Raw genomic sequence first — 27,515 nt, 5'->3', positions numbered from 1 at the left:
GCAGTTCTACTCTCTAACAGCGCGTGGGAAAAACTAACACTTAACTCTTTTGGTGCGAGCTCTGAGTTCTCTTATTTTATTGTGATGATTATTTCTCTCTACATAGGCGGGCGCAAAAAAAAATATTTTTACTCTCTGAGGAGAAAGTTGGTGATTGAAATTCCATCAAAAGGTCCTACTGCAGCGAGAAACGCCTTTGTTTTAATGACTGCCATCCCAATTCGTATCCTCCAAACCAGTCATCTACCTGTTCTGTCACTTTATTTATGTTTACTTGCAATTGTGTTGGAGTTTTTGCTGTAAGAAGGATGCTTGTGTCATCTGCAAACAAGGTGTCTGATTGTGACTGAAAGCTTAGATAAGATTAGATACTTGAGAGACTCCACATTTTATTATTGAATTCATTGAAATATGTTTTTGTTTTGTTGATTACCAAAATATCTAGCTCAACAGCAGATTAAGTCTCTTCTTAATTGCATTTAATGGCGGAATTTCTTCTTGAAAGAGACAACATTTTCACGTCTAAAAATGTTTCCTACTTGAGAACTCGCAGGCACAATGGTCTGTACAGAGGCATTGGTAACACTGCGGGAGCCGAGACCGTCACATTCTCATTGGAATATTGCTGGCGAGAGCAGTCCAGCCACCTTGCAGACAAATGATAACTACTTTAGATAGGGCTGCAGAAATGGTTTAAGCTGCACCGGCATGAAACTACGGTGAAGTTTCTCAGTATTCCATTGCATTGCACTGTATAAAGTTTCTCATAAGATGAGTACGTGGTCCTCCTTGCTAATGAAGGAACTCAAAGCAGGCACCTACGTATTCCAGTTTTAACATATCCAATCAGACCTAGGAACTTAAGACGAGGGTATATACGCCCGAAACGAAGAGTGAGGGAAACGCGAGGATAGGAAGTACGCCAATACTTACAAGGCCCTTTCACACGCGAGGTCGTGCATTCGGTTGTAGTGAGCTGTTTTGTGCTCGGTGAAGCATAAAGGTCACATGGTAGCGGAATGTTCGTTAATATTCATCTGATTTCAATTTTTTTCTTTAAATAATAATCCAAAATAATTGACTTCTTTTCTGACAAAAAAAGCACCCTTCTGTCGTTTATATTCGTGGATATACCTTCAAGATAGTTAACGGTGTACTGCTTGATGTAGTCGCTATCGGATCGTCCATTATACTGCCTAGAATTCTCAGACATGCTCATGCATCTTACAGTTGAGGTTTTAGTCTTTATTCAATGCTCCGGTTTTTGAAGACGCCTGTAACTGTTCAGGCGGTTCAGACAAAGATATCTACAAACTTCTGATAAGAGTACGAAACGAATCAGGAAAGATAGTGATAAAGTATACTGGGGCACACTCGTATGTGGCACCAGAATAAGATAAAAATATCAATAAATTAAAATGAAACTACTATACTATAAACGATGAATGTCTCTGATAGGCTCATTAATGCGGATCGCTGACTGGGAAGAGTCACCAAGCGTAACTTTCTTTAATAAAAAGAAAGAGTAAGATTATGATTACGTTGAATGAATTTCTGAACTGTGTAATGGGTACTGAGCTCGAATTGTCGTGTTGCGTGTTGTATGTGCAAGTGGTATGCTTACCCTGTGATATATATATATATATATATATATATATATATATATATATACTACTGGCCATTAAAATTGCTACACCACGAATATGACGTGCAACACACGCGAAATTCAGCCGACAGGAAGAAGATGCTGTGATATGCAGATGAGTAGCTTTTCAGAGCATTCACACAAGGTTGGCGCAAGTGGCAACACCTACAACGTGCTGACATGAGGGAAGTTTCCAACCGATTTCCCATACACCAACATCAGTTGACCGGCGTTTCCTGGTGAAACGTTGTTGTGATGCCTCGTGTAAGGAGGAGAAATGTGTACCATCACGTTTCCGACTTTGATAAAGGCCGGATTGTAGCCTATCGCGATTGCGGTTTATCGTATCGCGACATTGCTGCTCACGTTGGTCGAGATCCAATGACTGTTAGCAGAATATGGAATCGGTGGGTTCAGGAGGGTAATACGGAACGCCGTGCTGGATCCCAGCGGCCTCGTATCACTAGCAGTCGAGATGACAGGCATCTTATCCGCATGGCTGTAACGGATCGTGCAGCCACGTCTCGATCCCTGAGTCAACAGATGAGGACGTCTGCCAGACAACAACCATCTGCACGAACTGTTCGACGACGTTTGCAGCAGCATGGACTGTTAGCTCGGAGACCATGGCTGCGGTTACTCTTGACGCTGCATCACAGACAGGAGCGCCTGCGATGGTGTACTCAACGACGAACCTGGGTGCACGAATGGCAAAACGTCATTTTTTCGAATGAATCCAGGTTCAGTTTACAGCATCATGATGGTCGTATCCGTGTTTGGCGACATCGCGGTGAACGCACATAGGAAGAGTGTATTCGTCATCGCCATACTGGCATATCACCCGCTGTGATGGTATGGGGTGCCATTGGTTACACGTCTCGGTCACCTCTTGTTCGCATTCACGGCACTTTGAACAGTGGACGTTACATTTCAGATGTGTTACGACCCATGGCTCTACCCATCAAATGGTTCAAATGGCTCTGAGCACTATGGGACTCAACTGCTGAGGTCATTAGTCCCATAGAACTTAGAACTAGTTAAACCTAACTAACCTAAGGACATCACAAACATCCATGCCCGAGGCAGGATTCGAACCTGCGACCGTAGCGGTCTTGCGGTTCCAGACTGCAGCGCCTTTAACCGCACGGCCACTTCGGCCGGCCTCTACCCTTCATTCGATTCCTGCGAAACCCTACATTTCAGCAGGATAATGCACAATGGCATGTTGCAGCTTCTGTACGGGTCTTTCTGGATACAGAAAATTTTCGACTGCTGCCCTGGCCAGCACATTCTCCAGATATCTTACCAATTGAAAACGTCTGGTCAATGGTGGCCGAGTAACTGGCTCGTCACAATACGACAGTCACTACTCTTGATGAACTGTGGTATCGAGTTGAAGCTGCATGGGCAGCTGTACCTGTACACCCCATCCAATCTCTGTTTGACTCAATGTCCAGGCGTATCAAGGCCGTTATTACGACCAGAGGTGGTTGTTCTGGGTACTGATTTCTGAAGATCTATGCACCCAAATTTCGTGAAAATGTGATCACATGTCAGTTCTAGTATAATATATTTGTCCATAGAATATCCGTTTATCATCTGCATTTCTTCTTGGTGTAGCAATTTTAATGGCCATTAATATATATATATATATATATATATATATATATATATATATATATATATATGCTAATTGCAGGCTCAGCACTGTGCAATGCTGGCCATAATACTTGAAATGCACGTGAAATTCTTTTGGCTGATAAACAAGAACATTTAAGAAAATCAAACTTCTTTGAAAAATATATGACCTGGACAGGGAGGCGGTACTGATAAGGGTGAATTACTAACACTCAGTTCATTTTTAGCGAAATTATATTGCAAGTTAAGTTTGTCTCTTCAAAAACATCTGACAACTGAAGTTACATTACTCACAATTGCTTCACAATCAAAGAGATTTAAACAGCAAGTATTATCTAACCTCACTTATCCAATATAAATGCAGATCATCAAATTACACATAGCGCTGGTAACAAATCATAAAATCATTACAGAAATGAAATATCTAAGTACCCTTATTATCAAAACCGTTTACGTACATTCTGGGGTTACTCAACAATTACAAATTATCTATACTAACTCGCTGGCAAAAAAAGAGATCATAATTGTTGAATATCTTTACCTTATTTGCATGAAGACTTCCGCTTCCATGTTCAATAATACTGACATACCTACATTAACTTAACTTTTGGTAGCTTCACACAGCGCACACGAGAAGATTGCTTACTCCATCGTCTTTCCTACACGGACATCTACCTACAACCATGCGCGAAGCGTTCTTTTACTCCAACACTAGCAATATCTTTGGCTCTGCGGTCGCGCACAGTCAGCGATCCGCATTAACGAGCCTATCAGAGACATTCATCGTTTTTAGTATACTAGTTTCATTTTAATTTATTAATATTTTTATCTTATTCTGGTGCCACATACAAATGTGCCCCATTATACTCCTTTCAATACTTCGAATCGATTAAATTCAACTGAATATCATTCCGTAGCGACGTTTGGCTACGGCTTAAGCGTAGCACTATGAAGAGAGAACACACGCAAAAAATATCCCTGGTGATTATGATGATGTTCCATTTACTACAAATGTTTAGCTTGTCAAAATGAAGGCATGTTGATTACGCAGGAGCATCTACGCGATCGTTAAATTTCGAATGTGAACTACATCCATGAGATAGTGATTGTTTAGGTTATTTGAATGCAGAATACTACCCACACCTTAGCAATAGTAAATTTTTAAATATGATTTGATAAGAGAAAAGTTTCAAGGAGTTACATTTAAGAAAAAATATCCACTAACTAGTTACCACACGTTCTGCATTTGTTAGGCTGACACCTTTAACGTTTAACATAGTTTTTATTTGATAAGTTTTGCATATAAATGACTTCTGTAGATAATTTTGAAACTACCAGTTAATCATAAATTAACTATTAATGTCGCTTTTTATGCCGACCGACGTATTACCCTTATTGTTATGTTAAACCATATTTGTGCTGCCTTACGAGGGGCGTTCAACAAGTAGTGCAACATATTTTTTTCTCCGCCAGTTTCGGTTAAAAAATACGAACATTGCTGTGGGACATCGTGAAATATGCCCACCTCAGTCCCTGTAGTTTCATGTAGCTCAGACAGGTGGCGATGCTATACGTAGCCTTGAAAATGTCTGCAACGGAGGTGCGTTCTAAGCAGAGAGCTGTCATTGAGTTTCTTCTGGCGGAACAACAGAACATCTCAGATATTCATAGGCGCTTGCAGTATGTCCACGGAGACCTGCCAGCGAACAAAAGCACGGAGAGTCGTTGTGCGAAGCGTCTGTCATCTCCGCAACAAGGCTGCGCAAACCTATTCGATCTCCCGCGTGCCGGCCGGCATCATCCAGGTGTCATTCTTACAATGTTGGAACGACTTCAGCGTGTTTGTTGCCACAAAACTGAAAACGAACTTCTCCTTCTCCATGACAACGCAGAGCCTCACTGAAGTCTCCACACCTGAGAGGAGTTCACGTTGGACTGTTACTCATCCACCCTACAGCTGGGATCTCGCTCCATCCGCCTTCCATCTGTTTGGTGCACTCCACAGGAAGCAGTACTTGGATTATGGGGAGGCTGGTATTAAAATCCATGGACAAGCAATAAAAACTTTGAGGTTCGCCGATGACATTGTAATTCTGTCAGAGACAGCAAAGGAATTGTGAGGACCGGTTGAACGGAATGGACAGTGTCTTCAAAGGAGGATATAAAATGAACATCAACAAAAGCAAAACGAGGATAATGTAATCTAGTCAAATTAAATCGGGTGATGCTAAGGGAATTAGATTAGGAAATGAGACACTTAAAGTAGTAATTTTGTGGAACAAAATAATTGATGATGATGGAAGTAGGTGGATACAAAATGTAGACTGGCAATGGCAAGGAAAGCGTTTCTGAAGAAGAGAAATTTGTTAACATTGAGTATAGATTTAAGTGTCAGGAAGTCGTTTCTGAAAGTATTTGTATGGAGTGCAGCCATGTATGGAAGTGAAACGCGGACGATAAATAGTCTAGACAAGAAGAGAATAGAAGCTTTCGAAATGTGGTGCAATAGAAGAATGCTGAAGATTAGATGGGTAGATCACATAATTAATGAGGAGGTATTGAATAGAATTGGGGAGGAGTTTGTGGCACAACTTGACAAGAAGAAGAAACCGGTTGGTGGGACATGTTCTGAGGCATCAAGGGATCACAAATTTAGTACTGGAGGGCAGCGTGGAGGGTAAAAATCGTAGAGGGAGACCACGAGATGAATACACTAAACAGATTCAGAAGGATGTAGGTTGCAGTAAGTACTGGGAGATGAAGAAGCTTGCACAGGATAGAGAGCTGCATCAAACCAGTCTCTGGACTGAAGACGACAACAGCAACAACAACAACAACTGTTGCATCAAAACGTTGGCACCGACGTCAACTAATAGAGAGGAACCATGTAGGCATACAGGCCCTGCCTGTAATGTGGCGTAAGGCCGTCGCATTGAACGGAGATTATGTTGAAAATAGGGTTTTGTAGCCAAGAAAGTGGGGAATAATATGGTGTATCGGAGTTCTGAATAAAACCAACCTGATTCCGTAAGATTAAATGCTTTCCTAGCGACCAACATGTTTCCATTCCAGACAGATGCATGCGACAAGTACCTAATTTTCTGCGACGAGTAACGGTTACGTATAGTTAGTATATCACAAACAGTGAAATAGAAGCTAAGTGGAGAAGTCCACAATTGATACAAATTTTCATAATGTTTGCTTCTTATGGGCTATCCTTTTACTATTTCGCAATATTTCACTCACGCAGAGCGATTATTTGTGTACAACAACAATTTGTGACTCTTCCATGGTGCTTTCTTTGGTGCACAATGAAAATGATAAATGATTGCTCGAAGAGAACAATAAGTTGTGAAAGAGTGAAATGATTATTACAGAGTGTAACAATAATGTACCTATAATAATTTTTTTTCTTTATGCATTTAGATAAATGTTTCTGTCTGAATTTATGTAAAATAATGTAAATATTATTTTGGATTTTTTTTCCTTTTCGTGTCATGTTAAAGAAACTGTACACAACTTTTGAAATGAATGTCATTACTTATGTTAGATTTTAAGCAATTTGATAACTAAAGGAAAATGTATTTAATGTTAAAACTATTGTAAAATGTGAAAATTGTAATTTAAACACTTGGTCCATACGTAGGTAATGCATTAGAATATGTGTAGTAGAAAACCTGTGGTGAATACCCTACCTGTAGGGGCGCGGGAAAAGGTGGATGCAGGCGAGCGCGGGAAAACGCACACTGGCGCGGTTCGGCACAACGGGCTCAGTGAAACAGTCGGAGTTGAGCATCGGTCAGAGGAACATGTACTGTACCGAGGAGGCTATCTAGGAAAAGTGGATTCCATTGAGCCTCGGATGGGCCGATTCCGACGACTATTGGGCATGGCTATATTCTCAGGCACAAAACTGGAAAGATTACGACGCTAAGAAGAATGAAAGTGCCGATACTGTGAGAGCCTTAGCCGTGCTTGTATGTGTACTGTGCTGCCCGCTATCTCGCTGCCCGCCATCCGCCGTACCGACGTGCACAGGTCAAACATTTATTTCATCTTTAGAAGTGTATCTGTGTGGACCAGTGTTGAAACTGTTCTAACTGTTCAATAATAACGTGACTTTTACCAGAATTGCCTTAGCCGTCACTTATCCTTATCATTGACCTAGACAGGGTCCTTACCACATATTGTGCAACCCGAGTATCCTGAATTGAAAGTTTACTGTTAGTACTAAATTATCTGCAGACCAATTTAAGCTATAAAGCAGTTTGAGAGTTAGGAATGCCAATGTAAATGTTAGTAAAGAACTACAGTGTGATTAAATTGAAAGATAAATTATGAATTGAGCTAGCAATGATATTTAATTCATTTGATATTGAAAGAATGTTAGTCAATTACTCCAGAAGCGTGACAAAAGAATAGTAATCCATAGGTTGATAATTTTGTGTGTTAATGTACCTTCAGGACTTACTAGTTTCAGCATAACGACCGTAACAGTTTCAGGGCCCCCCCATTCTCTTGCTTATTCTTGCACATTTTGAAGTGTACTGATCAGAATTGAACAGTAAATTTAATTTCTATATTAAACCTAAGTATATTAGTGTTTTCTCCAATTTTAATAGTGACATTGTATGTGTGTTTTCAAAATTGCTGATTCTAGGGTAATCTATGCCCGATTTCATTCTGATCAATATACAAAGTGCAGCTCGTAGTAATCATTGCTGTGTGGTGTTGTGTAAGTTTAGCTCATTCAAATTAGTACAAAAGAAGAAAACCTTAGTTCAGTAGATTCTTTCTGGTTCTAAATTTTGCTATAAAACGCAACATTACTACGTTTCACTATGCTTGAATATGCTATTACTTGTACAGGGAAAAACTCACTCAATGCCTAATTAGGCTGGCGACCGTACTATTAATTATTGGTAGTATCTGCTGTGTGTACTTCTTGTCCATGCGAACGCGTAATTGTACTTTACATTTACTTGACGCATCACTGTAGTTACTGACTGAATAAGTCCGAATTGCTTCCATTAGGTACACGCGGTCAACTTATGTACTAAATCCTTGTTTACAAGGTGAAGCCCGTGAACTTATTACAGTACAGGCTTTATTGAGCTAACGCACGTCCGGCAGGGCGGTAGTGTTACACGTGGCTTCCCGGTGACAGGACATCCAGTTGTTGTCGGTGATAAACTAAAGACCGAACAGTGGATGTTCAGTGGCACGAATAGCAATAAAGTTTAGCAAAGTAAACTATAGCGTGAGTCAAGTATAATAGTGCGGTGTGATTGGCATTCAATATGGACAGGAACGGGGACAGGGTAGATGTGCCGAGCGAAATGGAGAATGCGGCTAGCAGTAGCAGGAGTCTACGCGGCCAGATAACAGATGGCGTTAGCGGAAGACAATTGGCGTACATACAATACCATGAACACGTCAACGAACAGATTGAAATGTCGCGATCACCTCGAACACAGCAAGGGACAAAACAGGAAGAAGAGGGTGACTTTGTAGAGGATAGTGGGTACGTGAACGAATCCACTGACATATTTGATTCACCGCAAATAAAGAAAGAACCGAAAGAAACTTATGAAGTAGGACCGGAACACACGGATTCCGTAGAACAAAACAGTGTAAAGATTCTAAGCATGAACGACTTATTTGAACAATTAACCAAACAAATTGCAGGACAGACTGAGCAGCTGAAAATACAGGGCCATCAGCTCAAAACACAGAATGAGCAACTTCAAAAACAAGTCGGCAATCAGGTTAATCAGCTCAAAACACACGTTGACGAGCAGCTCAAAAAACAGAATGAGCAGCTCAAAACACAAAGTGATCAGATTAAGGCACAGGTCAAAGATCAAGGAATTAGAATTAGTAAACAAATAGAGCAGGTAGAACAAAAAGTGGGAAATTTAAGTTCTGTGGTAAATAATATGAAATTTGAAATTGATACTATTAACAAAAATATGGATACTATGCAGGAGGAAATTGGTAACATTAACAGTAGATTCGATGTTGAAATTCTCAACATCCAAGAGAAGGTAGAACCTCTGGTTGAAACTAAGGTAGACGAAAAAGTTTTCGGTCTTAAAACTGAGATCGTAAACGAATGTCAATACGGAATATCTCAGTTGAAAAAGGTAGTTGTAGACACTGAAAAAGAATTAGGTGAAAAAGTAACCGGATGTGTTCAAAATTGTACGAAAATTCAAGGCAAAATTTTCGATCTAGAGAGCAAAATTAAAGATAGGCCTGGTGTGGTCTGTAATGGCGCACCAATTACGAAGCTGTTAGAAGGCGAGGAACGCTTCGATCCAGCCAAGAAACATAACGGGTGGCATCCGTTAGACTTCATCAAAAATTGCGAGAGAGTATTTCCTGAGCACTTGTCTGATCAGGAAAAGATAAATGTAGTAATTAGCGCCTTAGCAGGTGACGCTAAGCGCTGGGGAATAAATTTAAATACCGAACGAATGACGTTCGAAGAATTTAGGCAAAAATTTACCGAAGAATATTGGTCAGAACAAAAACAGGACCATTTATGGCGCGAGTTTATCATGGCAAAACAGCATGATAACAGGGGCAGGAATTCTTTGAAAGATTTCTGCGAGTATTGGTACAGGAAATTGACGCATTTAAGAGGTAGAAGATCAGATTCGGAAATTATCTGGGAGCTGTATAAAAAGCTCCCAGAAGATTCAAAGAGGTATGTAGGAAGCAATCATCGCAGCTTCCAAGCATTTCTCGAGAGAGTCGAAGACGAAGACCATTGGCGCGAAAGTCGTGCCAATTATCAAAATTTTGGCAACCGTAATACCCGACACAATGACGAAAGGAATGACGGCGATGGATTTCGCGTCAATGTAATACAGAGAGGAAGAGGCAGAGGAAGTTATCCAGGTCGCGGACGAGAGTATGCCGCGCAAAATAATAACGACGCGGGAAACTAATTTCCGCGAACGTTGCGGGCCAAACGGAAGCGGACAATACATACCGGCCCCGAATTAAGAACAGATACCGGACCGACCGTAATGTAATGAGACAGGTTAGAGACAGGCGTGAAACGAAGCAACGTGTTGTGGCAAGACAAGCGTCAGGTGCGAGCGAGCATGAGTCATCTATGACGCACAGAAAGCTCCAGGTTAACGGGCGAGTGGAGCATCAGAGGGCAACGGCCCAGCCTAGTGGAACATCTGTTCAGAGAGAAGCCGCTAGCAATACGGCAGCAGTAGGTGCGAACGTAGCCGTAAGAGATAATGAACATTTTACGAGTGATAATTCCGTGGCAAAGGAAACAATAGATGAGACTGTGAATACACAGAGAGGTGCGGTTAGCAGTGTTCGCAATGAGGAAAAGGGCGATAATGAATTAGCAGAAGTAACTGATTGGTGTGTGCAGATCGACGATCTGTACAAGGGCCTAAAGCAATGTGAGTGGGAGGATGTTAAGAAAGAATATGAGGCGAAGAAATTAGTTAATAAAAAAGGGAAATGATAGGGGCGTCAATATAGTGACGTGGCCCAAATTTGAAGAAGGGAGAATAAATAGCGCCGCGAAAAGTACGCGTGCTGCCGATAAGGGGAAGGTTAATGATAGGAAGGATTTGGAGGATGAATTCCTCAGCATTGACGAAGAAATAACTTCTGCTAACAATCCGCCAATAGTGCAAGCTGCTACCGAGAGGCACCGTGGAGAAGGGGCAGATGATTACATGAAAGTAATTAAAGTCCACGAGGATTACACCGAATATGAAGTCACAGTAGAGGTAAATAAAGCTGATGAAGAGGCCGTTTCACCAAAAGAGGAGATTGAATTAAAATCTAAGCCTGATGACAATACCGAGGAAGAACTTAGTGCCTGTCTCAGAAAAGCCTTTATGTTAGAACCTGATAGCGATCCGGAATGGTCGGATTCCGACGATAGTTCAGATGATGAAATATACGTAAATACAGACAAAATTGAATATACTAGCTTTCCCTGTTGTGCAAAAGTAGCGTACTTAAATGAATCTGATGTGGAGGAAGAGAGTAGTGATGACTCTAGTGAAGATGTATTTTTCGGTGTAAAAGAAAGTGAATATACTTTTACTGAAAGAGGGTATGAAAAAATCAGTGAAATCAAAGGGGATGCAGTTAAGTACGATAGTGCACCTAACAATGACGAAGTATCAAAACAAAATCCAGATGTTGAGACCGAACAAAGAAAGAAAGAGCCGCCTGACGACTCAGTGTTTATTTTGCGAAGAGTTCAAGTGAGCAAAGACTTTGAACTCCAGAGGCCTAAGAAGCCACCAGACTTAAGTGACTGTTTTATGAACCATAAAAGACTGCCTTGTTAATAAAGAGACGAGCAGGGGCAGGATGCTGTATTTGTAGATATTATTAATATTATGCATTACTTGATTGTTACTATAGCTCAGTGTTATCTGAAAATGAATTATTGTTTTGTTGAATTAGAGCCTGGGGCAGATTCATATCGGATTTTGAGAATGTCATGAACACATTACATCATGAAACGACAGGATTCCCACCGGAAGAAATTTTGTTAGGTAAAAGTAGTAAAAGTTTAATTGAAGAAAAATTAGAGTTTCCACCTTGTACAAGTTTGGGATTAAATCAAAAGAAAGAATTGGTAATAAAAAGGGCAAAGCAAAGAGCCGAATCTAGATCTAGAAGACACGATAAGAATCTAAAAGTTTCAAAATTTAAAATTGGAGATCATGTTCTTCTGAAAACCCACGAAAAATCTAGTGAACTAAACCATGAAATTTCAAAATTTAAATATATCTATAATGGACCATATATAATACAGAACATTCCACACGAAAATGCTTACTACCTAATCTACCCAAAATCCAAAAGACCTTTAGGTGTAAGAAATATAGTGGATCTGAAACTGTATGTTCCCAGAAACGAGTAATTGTGCTGTATCTTATGCTGAACGCAAATTGTTTCAAATGTAACTATTCTTTGTAAATGTCTGTATACCATTGAAAGTTTACTAATGTAGTTATGTGAGTTTCAGATTACCAATTGTACTGTAACTATAAAAATGTATGGAGGAAAGGACTGAAAGGAAAGGGTAAATGCTTTCAGACAGATAACAGGTGGAACTGTCAAAAATGAAAATGGGCAGTGTATGAACCAGAATAGGAAGGACTGCCAAATACCAATGAGGGCAGATAAATAGTCGATGGAAAATAGTAGATGTAATCCAAAGGATGTGACAATATGAAGTGAAATGGACTGCCCAAATCCACATAATAGGCAGTAAATATGTGTAGTTAATTTTCTGAAAATTTTGTGTGTGTGTTTTGTTTAGTAAATTAGAAAATGGACTGCTATTCAAAGCAAGCAGCGACAAATTATCTTATAGTATATAAGGAATATGCATTTGTTTTTGTAGTTAAATATTTGCATTCCAGAATTTTAAATTATTTCGTTAAGAAATTTGGGAAAAAATGATTAAATTGCTATTTTAGTAATGTTTAAATGGGAAGTTGGACTGTGCAAAAGGCACTTAAGTAAATAACAAGATATTGGTCTTAATATATTAAGATAGTTTGAACCTATATACAGTGAGTGGAAGGAAATATGTAGTGTAAATCTTCTTGAACTTTTACGTAAAGATTCAGAACCAGTGTATCATTGTTAAATTTAGTGTTCCCATAAAATTTGGACTTAAGAAAATTTTCTGGAAACAGGGGCATGTGTAACAATAATGTACCTATAATAATTTTTTTTCTTTATGCATTTAGATAAATGTTTCTGTCTGAATTTATGTAAAATAATGTAAATATTATTTTGGATTTTTTTTCCTTTTCGTGTCATGTTAAAGAAACTGTACACAACTTTTGAAATGAATGTCATTACTTATGTTAGATTTTAAGCAATTTGATAACTAAAGGAAAATGTATTTAATGTTAAAACTATTGTAAAATGTGAAAATTGTAATTTAAACACTTGGTCCATACGTAGGTAATGCATTAGAATATGTGTAGTAGAAAACCTGTGGTGAATACCCTACCTGTAGGGGCGCGGGAAAAGGTGGATGCAGGCGAGCGCGGGAAAACGCACACTGGCGCGGTTCGGCACAACGGGCTCAGTGAAACAGTCGGAGTTGAGCATCGGTCAGAGGAACATGTACTGTACCGAGGAGGCTATCTAGGAAAAGTGGATTCCATTGAGCCTCGGATGGGCCGATTCCGACGACTATTGGGCATGGCTATATTCTCAGGCACAAAACTGGAAAGATTACGACGCTAAGAAGAATGAAAGTGCCGATACTGTGAGAGCCTTAGCCGTGCTTGTATGTGTACTGTGCTGCCCGCTATCTCGCTGCCCGCCATCCGCCGTACCGACGTGCACAGGTCAAACATTTATTTCATCTTTAGAAGTGTATCTGTGTGGACCAGTGTTGAAACTGTTCTAACTGTTCAATAATAACGTGACTTTTACCAGAATTGCCTTAGACATCACTTATCCTTATCATTGACCTAGACAGGGTCCTTACCTTATATTGTGCAACCCGAGTATCCTGAATTGAAAGTTACAGTTAGTACTAAATTATCTGCAGACCAATTTATGTTATAAAGACGTTCAAGGATAGGAGTGCAAATGTAAATGTTAGTAAAGAATATCAGTGTGATCAAATTGAAAGATAAATTTTGAATTGAGCTAGCAATGTTATTTAATCCATTTGATACTGAAAGAATGTTAGGCTATTAATCCAGAAGAGTGACAAAAGAATAGTATTCCATAGGTTGATAATTTTGAGTGTTAATGTACCTTCAGGACTTACTAGTTTCAGCATAACGACCGTAACAGTTTCAGGGCCCCCCCATTCTCTTGCTTATTCTTGCACATTTTGAAGTGTACTGATCAGAATTGAACAGTAAATTTAATTTCTATATTAAACCTAAGTATATTAGTGTTTTTTCTAATTTTAATAGTGACATTGTATGTGTGTTTTCAAAATTGCTGATTCTAGGGTAATCTATGCCCGATTTCATTCTGATCAATATACAAAGTGCAGCTCGTAGTAATCATTGCTGTGTGGTGTTGTGTAAGTTTAGCTCATTCAAATTAGTACAAAAGAAGAAAACCTTAGTTCAGTAGATTCTTTCTGGTTCTAAATTTTGCTATAAAACGCAACATTACTACGTTTCACTATGCTTGAATATGCTATTACTTGTACAGGGAAAAACTCACTCAATGCCTAATTAGGCTGGCGACCGTACTATTAATTATTGGTAGTATCTGCTGTGTGTACTTCTTGTCCATGCGAACGCGTAATTGTACTTTACATTTACTTGACGCATCACTGTAGTTACTGACTGAATAAGTCCGAATTGCTTCCATTAGGTACACGCGGTCAACTTATGTACTAAATCCTTGTTTACAAGGTGAAGCCCGTGAACTTATTACAGTACAGGCTTTATTGAGCTAACGCACGTCCGGCAGGGCGGTAGTGTTACAAGAGGACTGTATACTACAAAATGTTACGTATGATGCTGATATTTCTGCGAGCGACCAGGAAAGCTTTTTACAGAAACGCATTTCGAGCACAAATATTTTTCCCCTTACTTTTCAAATTTTCACCATTATTTTGCGTGAACTATAATATATAACTCACCGCGCACCCTCGCACCTCACTCGGTTCGTCACTCAGAGATGAGTGAAAGTTTTCCTCCACAATGGACGGCTCCGGGATCTCGTTGGGTGGTTGTTTTTCTGAACAACATAAATCCTCCGAGGTTCGATATCCCTCACCAGACGCCGGAGGTTAGACACGGCTCCTGAAGATGCGCTGTTTAAAACTTCCCTTCACGCTTCGGTCAATGGCGCGTCCTCGCCATATTTCTACAAGAAAAATAGCTTCAACGCTATAGATCACTCCACCGAGTTCAGCAGCATTAAAGAAAAAAGTTGGTGATGTATTCTCGTGCGTCTACAAGTAAACGCCAACGTCATTTGTGACTTGTAGCTACACTGATAGGAAGGAAGTAAATTCAATTTCACATGAAATTGAGTTATGTGTGGTAATGACAATGAAATCCAGAAATAACATGCCCAATAAAGTAATTTTTTTCTTCTTCCGTGCTGTACTTATTTTCTCCGCATCCCTCAAATGCATAATTTCTTTGTTAATCAGATTAATGTATTCCAATTCTTGTATGCACTCTACTGATCCTTCCAATGTAAAGTTAAGTGTCCATAGATGTCAGAACAACGTATTCTCTTTATTGATGAGGGCCTCCCATAGATCTCTCTTCCCCCGTACTATTTCCAGTAATTCTTTGTTCATACTGTACCAACTGATATGGACAGTAATTGTTCGTTTCGTGCTTTACTAACGGATGAAATCACATTCATGGGGAAGTATCTAACTGTAGTTTCGTATGGTATTGCGTATGTAAATGAAGTAGTGATTAGTCATAAAATTTAATTAAACGAGTGAAACAAACAGGAGCACACTTAAATATAGAGCCAGGAAAGACATACAGATAGTTTTACACTGCTCTGAAATACCAGTGGGGCCCTGTGCTGTTATTATATTGACAATGTGATTTATACACAGCACCAGAGGTTAAATACAGAAATATGATTGCTTAAAGAAATGGAAGAAGTCGCGTGGGTGAAAGAATCGGGGAAAGTCTCACAGTACCCCTACAGACAGCTGAGAAATATCGAAATTAATGAATTAATCACGTACAACAGATCGACGACAGGAGTTTCGTCAAAGTATTAGCTTGCAGAGAAAAGAAGAGTGGGCGCCGTGCTGAAGGTTAGATGCAACGCAAGAGCTACGACAGGTGTTAGAGCACAGTGCCAAAGAACAGCGAAAAAGAAAAGACATCGAGCAATTTAATTTTTTATTTTTTTCTGTTGCGCCATCTTTTAGTCGATTCCATTTCATTCTTCTCCATGTTTCCTACAGTTTATGTTTATACTACCTTCACATACCACAATAGCTTCGGGACTTCGGTAAAAATAGAGATCCTCACTTAAATTATTCCACGTCTAACAGGAAAGAAATCCCAGCATCATTCCAGAAAAAAAGTTCATAAATTCATGAGGTTTATTCATTCCATGAAAAACTCCACGCCAAAAGGGGAAGGATGGAATGGACAAAGCATTATTATTTTCTAAATAATGTAATAACCAACCTGGAAACAAAGAGAAGGAATGTAACATTCCTCATCCACTTGTAAGAAAAGTCTGAAGACGTTGTTTGCCTGGACGATACTCGATTCGTGTGATTTTTAGAGCGGCGGAATGGGGGTAGGACTCTTTGGTACTTGAAGAAAAACACTAGCCAACCAATTTAATACAGTTTCAGTTTCTTCCAAGACATTCACGACTTCACAACCTAAAGTTTCGTGTAAAGAAGCAAACAGTACTTGAAGGAAAACACTAGCCAACCAATTTCTGTACAGCCTCATTTTATTCCAAGGCTTTCATGACTTTACAGCTCAAAATTTCATAAAAAGTAGCTAATTTCATGCGAAGAAAAAATATCAGAAACTGCTGTCACACGAAGAACAAAATAAAGCAGAACCATAAGTAGTTTGAGAAACAATAGCATGAGACATAATAAGTCAGGAATACGCAGGTTAACTGTAATTCATGACCGAAGGTATGCATAGGCCACCCACGTAGAAATTTCATTATAAGATTCTGCAAACAGATTGACGCTCTTCGTTTAAAAAATAACCTAAACAAATTCATCTTTGCCCTACGTTTTGCTGAAGATAAGGAACCGTCCGGTGTGGCCGAGCGGTTCTAGGCGCTTCAGTCTGCAACAGCGCGACCCCTACGCTCGCAGGTTCGAATCCTGTCTAGGGCATGGATGTGTGTGATGTCCTTAGGGCCGGCCGGAGTGGCCGAGCGGTTCTAGGCGCTCCAGTCTGGAACCGCGCGATCGCTACGGTCGCAGGTTCGAATCCTGCCTCGGACATGGATTTGTGTGATGTCCTTAGGTTAGTTAGGTTTAAGTAGTTTTATGTTCTAGGGGACTGATGACCTCAGAAGATAAGTCCCATAGTGCTCAGAGCCATTTGAACCATTTGAAAATAAGGATAAAATAACAGACTTTGCACATAACCTACAAATACTACATATGGCGGACAAAGGCAAGAAAATGAACACAGTCTAAGAAATAGAATTTTATTGCCACTTAGGAACTGCTTAGCGTTTTTTTCTGAATAACATTTCCAGTAATTTTGAAAACTAAAAAATGAAATTAATTTCGTGCTTTAAATAACATCCCATTATGAATATTACGTTCTGTAAATATTTTATCTATCGACACCTTTTTGCGGCTTGTTTGTCTACTTTTAACGTTATAGATAGTGCATAGTGATCTGAAAATGGAGCAGAGGTGACGTCTATAGTGGACACTGCTGTGTACATTCTACCAATTCGACTGGCTAAAGTCGATCGCTGAAAAGTGGAATATTCTGACTCTGTCAGTACTTTTGCTCTACAAATGCACATCCTTCTCTTACGAGAAAAAAAGCTCGACTCTGTTTACTACTAAAAACAAAAAACGGTATCTCAAAAGATGAACGTGAAAACATTAATTCGTTGGTTTACGCTTAATGTATCTGCCGCCTTTTAACTTTCAATCGGTATTTTATCCTTGCTTGTTCTTAAAATACTAACTTAGCGGCATCCTCTGGGGTCTCACAATATCGTTACTGTACACTAGTAACGAAGTAAAAAATTAGATCATACAAGATGTGGCAATTTTTACGCATCTCACTGTTCATGACGTCATATCTCTTTAAGTATTTGCCGTATAGTGATATAATTTTGCAGGTACTTCCTGTACTGTCTGCAAGATGTGTTGCTGATAGAGTTAGTAATAAAGATGTAATAAATTAGGTCATGCCTGATGCGGCAGTTTTATTCCATAAACAGCGGAAATGTAATAAGCGATAACCTAGTTTCCATTTATATTTTGTGGTAGGTGTCAGCGAGAAAAGGTCTCGTAAAGATTTTAAATTATGTCTAAGGTTGGGTGCAAGTCCGTAAGTGCTCTCATTCTCAAACACTAAATGAATGTGGCTTGCCTGTTTGCGCATCGTGAGCTACACTTCTTTTTGACATTCAACTCCAAATGTTGGATTGGTAAGTTCTTCTTACACAGTGATTCTTTCCAGACAGTAAGTGATATTTGTACCAAGTTTCGTTGAAATCGAACCAATGGTTCAGGAGGAGATGCGGAACGTACATGCGTACTTAAACATGTACAGAAATACATTTTACAGTTCCGACGCTATGATAAAATTCACTTCCATCTCCGCGCTATATCAATAGTCGGCCTAGTACCCCCAAAGTATTCAGCAGTTTTACGCAGGGGCTGTACTGTTCCAGGCTATAGTTACCTGTGTGAACTTAATCACTTGGGATTATTACTATATACTCTATCCAGTAGTGTACTTCCAGTGAACCTGCTGGCACAGCGCATATAGACTTGTCGAATTCAAATTGCAGGGTAATTTTCCTTAGAAACTTAACAATTTGCTAATAAACCTGAGGGATTAACAGTGAATGAACACTGAACAACATAGTAGATACAACAAGACTATCAAAAACAAACAACCGCTCATACACACGCACACGCACACGCACACGCACACACACGCACGCACGCACACGCACAGACACACACACACAAACGCACACACACACACACACACACACACACACACACACACACACACATACACACACACACACACACACACACACACACACAGACGAAACGCAAACGTAGATGACACAAAACGTGCCTAGGACACCACAGGCTGGAGTACACAGCACATTCTATACCACCGCATTGCAAGCAGAACTCATGGAACTGTTCAGATGCAAGAGTGCAAAGCCTCTAGTTGACATAAATCAATCGTTCATTAATCAGATAGCACAGACACTTGTTAAAGCACAAAAATCCTTAAAAAAACACAAATCTCAAAGACTAAACACATTATTTGCATTGATCAAACCTACGTCTATTAAAAGAAACTGATGATTTTTAGACTGTGTGTGTTGTGTTTTAAAAACAATGTGAAAGAGCAGCAAATCTGATGAGCATTGTAAAGGAAAAATTGTAATTGATGGGCATTGAAATCAATGTTAATTTTGAGAACATTTGATTTAAGGTCATATTGTGGTTCTGTACACAGAAGTTATAGTTAAGGACCACAGAAAGACAGCTTATGTTAGACGTAACTACCTAGCCTTCTGTAGCCATTTGATGATGATTAAAATTCATGTGGGTGGTGTACCATGTCACTGGATAAAATACTTTAATTATAAACTTAAAACCAGCGCTTCGACTGTATTACAGTGGCCTTCCTCAGGGCAAGATATTCCTTCACCAGTAGACTTGGAATATCAAACGCATTTTTTCCATGATGTGTATCAGTGATTGACGACATCCTGCAAATTAGCGCTTGCCTTCTGATGGACACGGCTTCTTCCTGGTGTGTGTGGAAATGCACTGACAGCTTCCTTAGGCCAGGCCTGCCAAACAGCGCTCCAGCTGCACTCCTGCCTAGCACTCAGAGTGCAGTGGCGAGTGGGACTTATGGGTGTGGGGGACGAGGGCAATAAAGGCTGCAGCCGGACACCGCTAGAGTTGGACAGTTGCCGTGTCAGACGCTAAGCAGTTTGCCAACAATACTACTTGATTTAAATTAGATTTACGTTCTGCATTAGCAGTACTAAGGCGTCTCCGCACTTGTCCAAGAAAGAAAAAAATGGACAAGTCACACATTCAATGCTGAATGGGAATTACCTTACTTTTCGTATTGTTCAAAGGCCAAACAAATTGCTTAATATGCTATGGCACTATTATGAGCTGGAAAAACACTTATTGGAACGTCATTACAACACCAACCACAAAGACGATACGATGCACTTCTTTTTGGATGACCAGTGGTGAATGCAGACTTAACGAATATGGCCATTATAAGATAAAACGAAGTGTAAATAGACTGGCGACAGAATCTTTTATTGCTGACATCACAAATTATTTGAATTCCTTTAATGTCATAATGCAAGGGGAGAATAATTTGGTAACAGATGTAGTGGATAAACTGATGCTATCAAACAAAAATTAATCCTGTGCAAAAATGATCTTCAAGTTCATGGCATGAAACATTTACCGTAACTCAAGGAAGTCATTTGTCGACTAAACTTGATTGAATACGTTTCAGTCATTGAAACATTTCATCATGAGTTCTCAAAGAATTGCAAGACACTGCATTGCAAAAGATGGATTTGGATTATTTGCCAGACCATTTTCGCTGATAATGAACCTTATACATTAAAACAGAAATGTGCATACGTTTATAAACATCACAAAATAATGTTAATTGCCTATATACAACTCTTTTTGTTGTTCTGCTCACCGTATTTGCATTATGTAATATGTTTATTTAATTGAGTAATAAAAGTAATTGCTTTGGCAGAAAAATTAAAATTGGAAAATAGGCACATGTGACAAATCCCTGCTTGTTGTAAGAGTATGCTGCAACATTCGTCTTTTAGAAGTAGCTGCACTGTGCTACAAACACGTCTTCATATCAGAGCCTTCAGCATATAGTCGTCCCACTCACAGCTGCTCATAATAGTGCAGTGGTGGGAGAAGTCAGAGAGCTAAGTTGGTCCAACTACGGTTGCAGAGTGTGAGCAGGATCTGGGAGTGCAAACGTTGGCCAGGACTGTGGTTTAGGCTGGCACGTCCATGTACGATGAGGCTTCTGCCCTGCGACCGCTCACGGTCCGCTGGACTGGGATAGTTGTTAGCCAAGACGCCGAAAGTTTGCTGCAGTCCTCTCTATTGATGTCAGCCTGCTTAATAATTTCAGGCACATCTCAAATTTTGTGTTGCCACGTCCACGATTCTTTCGTCAGTGCACGGTTTTCCTGGAACAAGATAGGCTGTCCAGTCATAGTGGTGTTCCGCTATCGCCGATTTATTATGCTGTGCTAATCACACATAGCGTTCCTGTACTGCTGCTCGTGTGCTAATTGATCTTCCGTTCTCCCCCACGTAGGCAGCGCCACACTCACATATGAAGTACTAGGTTTGTTAGCTGCATCCCTAGTGAACCCTATCATGCTGGGGATCCTATGGATACTGCGGAAAATTCGTTACAAACCCCGTCAGCAGAGGACATTGCCTACCCGTTCACTAAGCCCTGGAAAGTACACTAGTGGAAGCTTGTCTCCATTGCTCTCATCTCTTGTTTTGTTTCGTTGGTCATGGTCGCTTTTCTTATAATGTTGCTGCCATAACCATTGACGAGAAACGTGTGGTGTAGTTCCATCAGCTTATGTTAGGTATAGACCGACTGTCACATTTGTGATCAGTGTAGTAGAACACACATAATGGCGGAAAAACATTTGATATAACAAGTCTCGGAATGTCGGCGTTGAAGAGTCAGTGAACGTAGAACACAAAAAAACGAGGACTTCTGACTGCTACAGGATGGCTGTGTTAAGCTTTCGCTACTTGAGAGAGACTACACGAACTACCGGATTTGTAGGTACCAGAGGTGATATTTAGTGGCTGACAGTTTTAAATTACATTCTCTCATGCACTACCCTGCTATAAATAACCAGTATCATCTAACACTGAGATCACTGTTCAAGGTAGAACTGTGAAGCTAACGACAAGAGTTCAGAACACATTACTTTACAGTTAGCCGACACCAGAAGTTATATATATATATATATATATATATATATATATATATATATATATATATACACTCCTGGAAATGGAAAAAAGAACACATTGACACCGGTGTGTCAGACCCACCATACTTGCTCCGGACACTGCGAGAGGGCTGTACAAGCAATGATCACACGCACGGCACAGCGGACATACCAGGAACCGCGGTGTTGGCCGTCGAATGGCGCTAGCTGCGCAGCATTTGTGCACCGCCGCCGTCAGTGTCAGCCAGTTTGCCGTGGCATACGGAGCTCCATCGCAGTCTTTAACACTGGTAGCATGCCGCGACAGCGTGGACGTGAACCGTATGTGCAGTTGACGGACTTTGAGCGAGGGCGTATAGTGGGCATGCGGGAGGCCGGGTGGACGTACCGCCGAATTGCTCAACACGTGGGGCGTGAGGTCTCCACAGTACATCGATGTTGTCGCCAGTGGTCGGCGGAAGGTGCACGTGCCCGTCGACCTGGGACCGGACCGCAGCGACGCACGGATGCACGCCAAGACCGTAGGATCCTACGCAGTGCCGTAGGGGACCGCACCGCCACTTCCCAGCAAATTAGGAACACTGTTGCTCCTGGGGTATCGGCGAGGACCATTCGCAACCGTCTCCATGAAGCTGGGCTACGGTCCCGCACACCGTTAGGCCGTCTTCCGCTCACGCCCCAACATCGTGCAGCCCGCCTCCAGTGGTGTCGCGACAGGCGTGAATGGAAGGACGAATGGAGACGTGTCGTCTTCAGCGATGAGAGTCGCTTCTGCCTTGGTGCCAATGATGGTCGTATGCGTGTTTGGCGCCGTGCAGGTGAGCGCCACAATCAGGACTGCATACGACCGAGGCACACAGGGCCAACACCCGGCATCATGGTGTGGGGAGCGATCTCCTACACTGGCCGTACACCACTGGTGATCGTCGAGGGGACACTGAATAGTGCACGGTACATCCAAACCGTCATCGAACCCATCGTTCTACCATTCCTAGACCGGCAAGGGAACTTGCTGTTCCAACAGGACAATGCACGTCCGCATGTATCCCGTGCCACCCAACGTGCTGTAGAAGGTGTAAGTCAACTACCCTGGCCAGCAAGATCTCCGGATCTGTCCCCCATTGAGCATGTTTGGGACTGGATGAAGCGTCGTCTCACGCGGTCTGCACGTCCAGCACGAACGCTGGTCCAACTGAGGCGCCAGGTGGAAATGGCATGGCAAGCCGTTCCACAGGACTACATCCAGCATCTCTACGATCGTCTCCATGGGAGAATAGCAGCCTGCATTGCTGCGAAAGGTGGATATACACTGTACTAGTGCCGACATTGTGCATGCTCTGTTGCCTGTGTGTATGTGCCTGTGGTTCTGTCAGTGTGATCATGTGATGTATCTGACCCCAGGAATGTGTCAATAAAGTTTCCCCTTCCTGGGACAATGAATTCACGGTGTTCTTATTTCAATTTCCAGGAGTATATATATATATATATGAGTAAAAGGCATTTAGTGCCAGTTACTACATTTGCACTTCCAGGTAAAATACATCGAACACAACAACCAAAGAACATTATATTACACACACAGAACTCAGAGCGTACAATAACACCAGAGAGGTTAAAAGGCATTTAGTGCCAGTTACTACATTTGCACTTCCAGGTAAAATACATCGAACACAACAACCAAAGAACATTATATTACACACACAGAACTCAGAGCGTACAATAACACCAGAGAGGTCTAATATGTTTCACATGGTGCACTTTGCCGCCGTCTCATAGGAAATATATTGTTCACACAATTCCAACACCCCTCCCCCCCCCCCCTTTGAAAATATATTTTGTGGTTTGCCTTCACAAGATAAACCGAATAGCCCTTTCTTTTCAAACTTCTTTTTGTCCAAGGGTTTGCCAACATGTCTTCTGTGCGCAGGTAGTCCACGGCGATGTTCTGTCGCTCTATATAGTCCCGAATAAAATGGTGCCTTATATCAATATGTTTTGTCCTATCACAAGTCACATCATTTTTAACTAGGTTAATGGCTCATCTATTGTCACAGAAGATCGTTATAAGATCCACGATTAAACTGGGTTCTGTTTCACATATTAATGTTCTTGGCCACAATGCTTCCTGTATGCTGTAAGATACCGCCATATACTCGGCCTCTACGGTACTCAGTGCAACAGTTTTTTGCTTTTGACAGGACCATGAAATGAGACCCCCATTAATTTAAAGCAGCAGCCAGTAGTGGAGCGCCTTTCTCCCAATTCACTCCCTCAGTCCGCATCGCTGTAGCCTTCTAGTTTTACATTACCTTCCCTATGGTATCTTAATTCGTGGTTTGAAGTTCCTCTTAGATATCGGAATATCTTTTTCACAGCTTTCCAGTGCTTTTCCTTTAGGTCTCTGAAATATCTGCTCACTGCGTTGGTGACAGAAGCAATGTCAGGTGGCGACATTTGAGACAAATATAACAGACTCCCCACTGCTTCTAAATATGGAACATTCTTATCACATTCATCTATCTCATTTATATTTAACTTCACTCCTACTTCCATTGGAGTAGTTATGGGTTTATAATCACTTATGCAGAATTTCTTTAGTATTTTTTTCTGTATGTGATGATTGATTTATGCTCAATTCTTGTCTCTCTTCATCCTTAGTGAACTGCATACCTAAATAACGTTTAACTTCTCCCAAATCATGCACCTTAAACTTGGTTTGCAGCTGTTTCTTAAAAATTCTCATTTGGCTTTCGCTTTCAGTCAGGATAAAGACGTCGTCCACTCATATTGCCATTATTATTATCCCTTATCTTCCCCTCTTATAATATGTAGTGGGATCTGCCTTAGATTGCTTCATATTCATATTTATTAGAGTTTTATGTAGACATCGATTCCAGCAATGTCTACTCTGTTTAAGTCCATAAATACTTTTTCGCAGACGCCAAATCTTTTCCCTTTCCGATCTGGTTTTCATGACTTCTTCTGGTGGAATGTCATATATATCCTCCTCAAATTTCGCATTTAAAAATGCTGTTTTTACATACATATGATGAATTGTTAAATTTCGATTTGCTGCCAAGACTAAAAGATATCTCAATGAGGTATACTTGACTACAGGCGAAAAAGTTTCTTTGTAATCTAACCCTTGTTTTTGCGAATATCCTTTTATTACAATTCGTGCTTTATATCTTGGTGATGAATTTTTGGGACTCTTCAGAGTGAATACCCATCTTTCCTGTCATGTTTTCTTATCTGTTGGCGTATTTACCCATTCAATGGTTTCGTTCTGAGATAGAAACTCCAATTCTGTCTCCATCGCTTCTTTCCATTCTGGAGAGTTCGGGAGGCTCCTTGCTTCTTCTGCTGTTGCTGGCTCATCATTAAAAGACTAGGCTGCATACATCTCAAAATACGGATATTCTTTCGGTTTCGGTACGCGAGAAGAACGCCTTACATATTTCTCTTCATTTTGTTCGTCCTCTAACTCACTGTCATCATAAATAGTCTCCATTTGCCTTTGACTGTTCTCTTCCTGTTCTTCAATTTCTATTTCTTCACATAAGGTTTCACTATCGGAAATAGGTGCAGTTAACTTAGTAGTCTTGCCCTCTTCAGAATCCTTTCTATTTTCTAAGAATACTACTGCTTGTAACTATCCTTTTTTTCAATGGATCCATTAATCGGTAGCCCTTTCAATTCTCGCAATAGCCTACAATAATATACTTTCTAGCTTTTGGGTCCCATTTTCCTCTCAGCTGTTTTGGAATGTGCGCCATCGCATCACATCCAAAAACCCTTATATTGCTTAGGCCAGGTTTCCTTCTTACCCATATCTCATAGGGGGTTCTATTTCTTAATGCTTTTATAGGTGATCTATTGTTCAAATATACGGCCGTTGATACCGCCTCTGCCCACAACTCTTTTGATAATCCAGCATCAATTATCATGCTCCTTGCTTTTTCGACAATTGACCAATTAGCCCTCTCAGCAAACCCCATTTTGAGATGGGCTGTACCTTATGGTAGCTTGATGCCTGATTTCCATTTTTGCCAGGACTGTCTTCAATTTCTGGTTAATATACTCTCTCCCGTTACACCTGATGATCTTAATCTTCTTGCCCATCCACTTTTCGACCATATAAACAGGACTATATTGTGAACAATCATCAATATCTGTAAGAAAACAATAACTGCCTCCAATGGATTCACACTCCATACATCTGTATGGATTAACTGCAAGACCCTTGCAGATTTACTTTAGTCTTAAAAGGTATCCTCGCTTGTTTTCCTTTTATGCATACCTCACGAGGGTCCTCGAATACACTACAATTCTGTATTCCCTTTTCCAAAATGGTTCAAATGGCTCTGAGCACTATGGGACTTAACCTCTATGGTCATCAGTCCCCTAGAACTTATAACTACTTAAACCTAACTAACATAAGGACATCACACAACACCCAGTCATCACGAGGCAGAGAAAATCCATGACCCCGCCGGGAATCGAACTCGGGAACCCGGGCACGGGAAGCGAGAACGCTCCCGCACGACCACGAGCTGCGGACGTTTCCCATTTCCATATCCCTTATTAAAGACATACTCTTTATTTTTTAGGTGTCCAAGACTGCGCAGCCATAAAAAAAATTTAAAAAAACCTTCCGCTGAGCATACTGAATGACTAACATTTCTATGTTTACTATCAATGGTATTCAACTTAAAAATACTCCTTTCGTTACTTGCAGTAGTTATAACTTCACTATTTTGGTTGATTGCTCTTGCTCCGTGCATGTCAAAAGTGACTGTATTTCCCTTCTTGACAATTTCCCCTACAGACATTACGTTAGTCGCAATATTTTTTATATAATGAGCATCATGTGCTGTAACCATATCGGGTTCACCATTTACTCTTTCATGTAGGTATAGTTTCCCAGCCAAATGACACTTTCGCTTGCTGCCATCAACAGTAGATATTCACATACGTATGAGTGTTACCTTTAACATCATATAGAAGAGATTTGTCTTTAACAATATGCACAGATGCAACTAGGTCTAAAATCCATTTCAGTTGACAATTACTCACATCTCCAAATGAATAAAAACATGAGAGTGCCTTACCTTTATTATTGGTTCCTCTCTCTGGCCTATCAGTAACATATATCTTTTGCTGCGTGTCTGACCTTGCGATTACTTTTTCTCTGCACTGAGATGCAATATGCCCCTTCTGACATCTATAGCACCTCATTGATTTCTTCCTTTCGTTCTTTGAATAAAGGGCAGATTCAGATTCCTTCTCCAATACATGGCAGCTTGAAGTACTCTTTACATCCTGTAGGATTTGCACTTTAACACTGTCACCCGTGATCGGTGTACCCGAGCTTTCCAGCCCCATAATCATCGGCGCATACCTTTGGAGCAGTCCTGCCAACAGTAGTGTCCTTATCCATTCGTCAGCGATCTCAAACCCAACGTTTCTCAGTTGGTTCGGAGTGGCTATT

This window comes from Schistocerca cancellata, chromosome 5, assembly GCF_023864275.1.
Source record: "Schistocerca cancellata isolate TAMUIC-IGC-003103 chromosome 5, iqSchCanc2.1, whole genome shotgun sequence".
In the NCBI taxonomy this organism is placed as follows: domain Eukaryota; kingdom Metazoa; phylum Arthropoda; class Insecta; order Orthoptera; family Acrididae; genus Schistocerca; species Schistocerca cancellata.
This window is presented reverse-complemented; position numbering follows the sequence as displayed.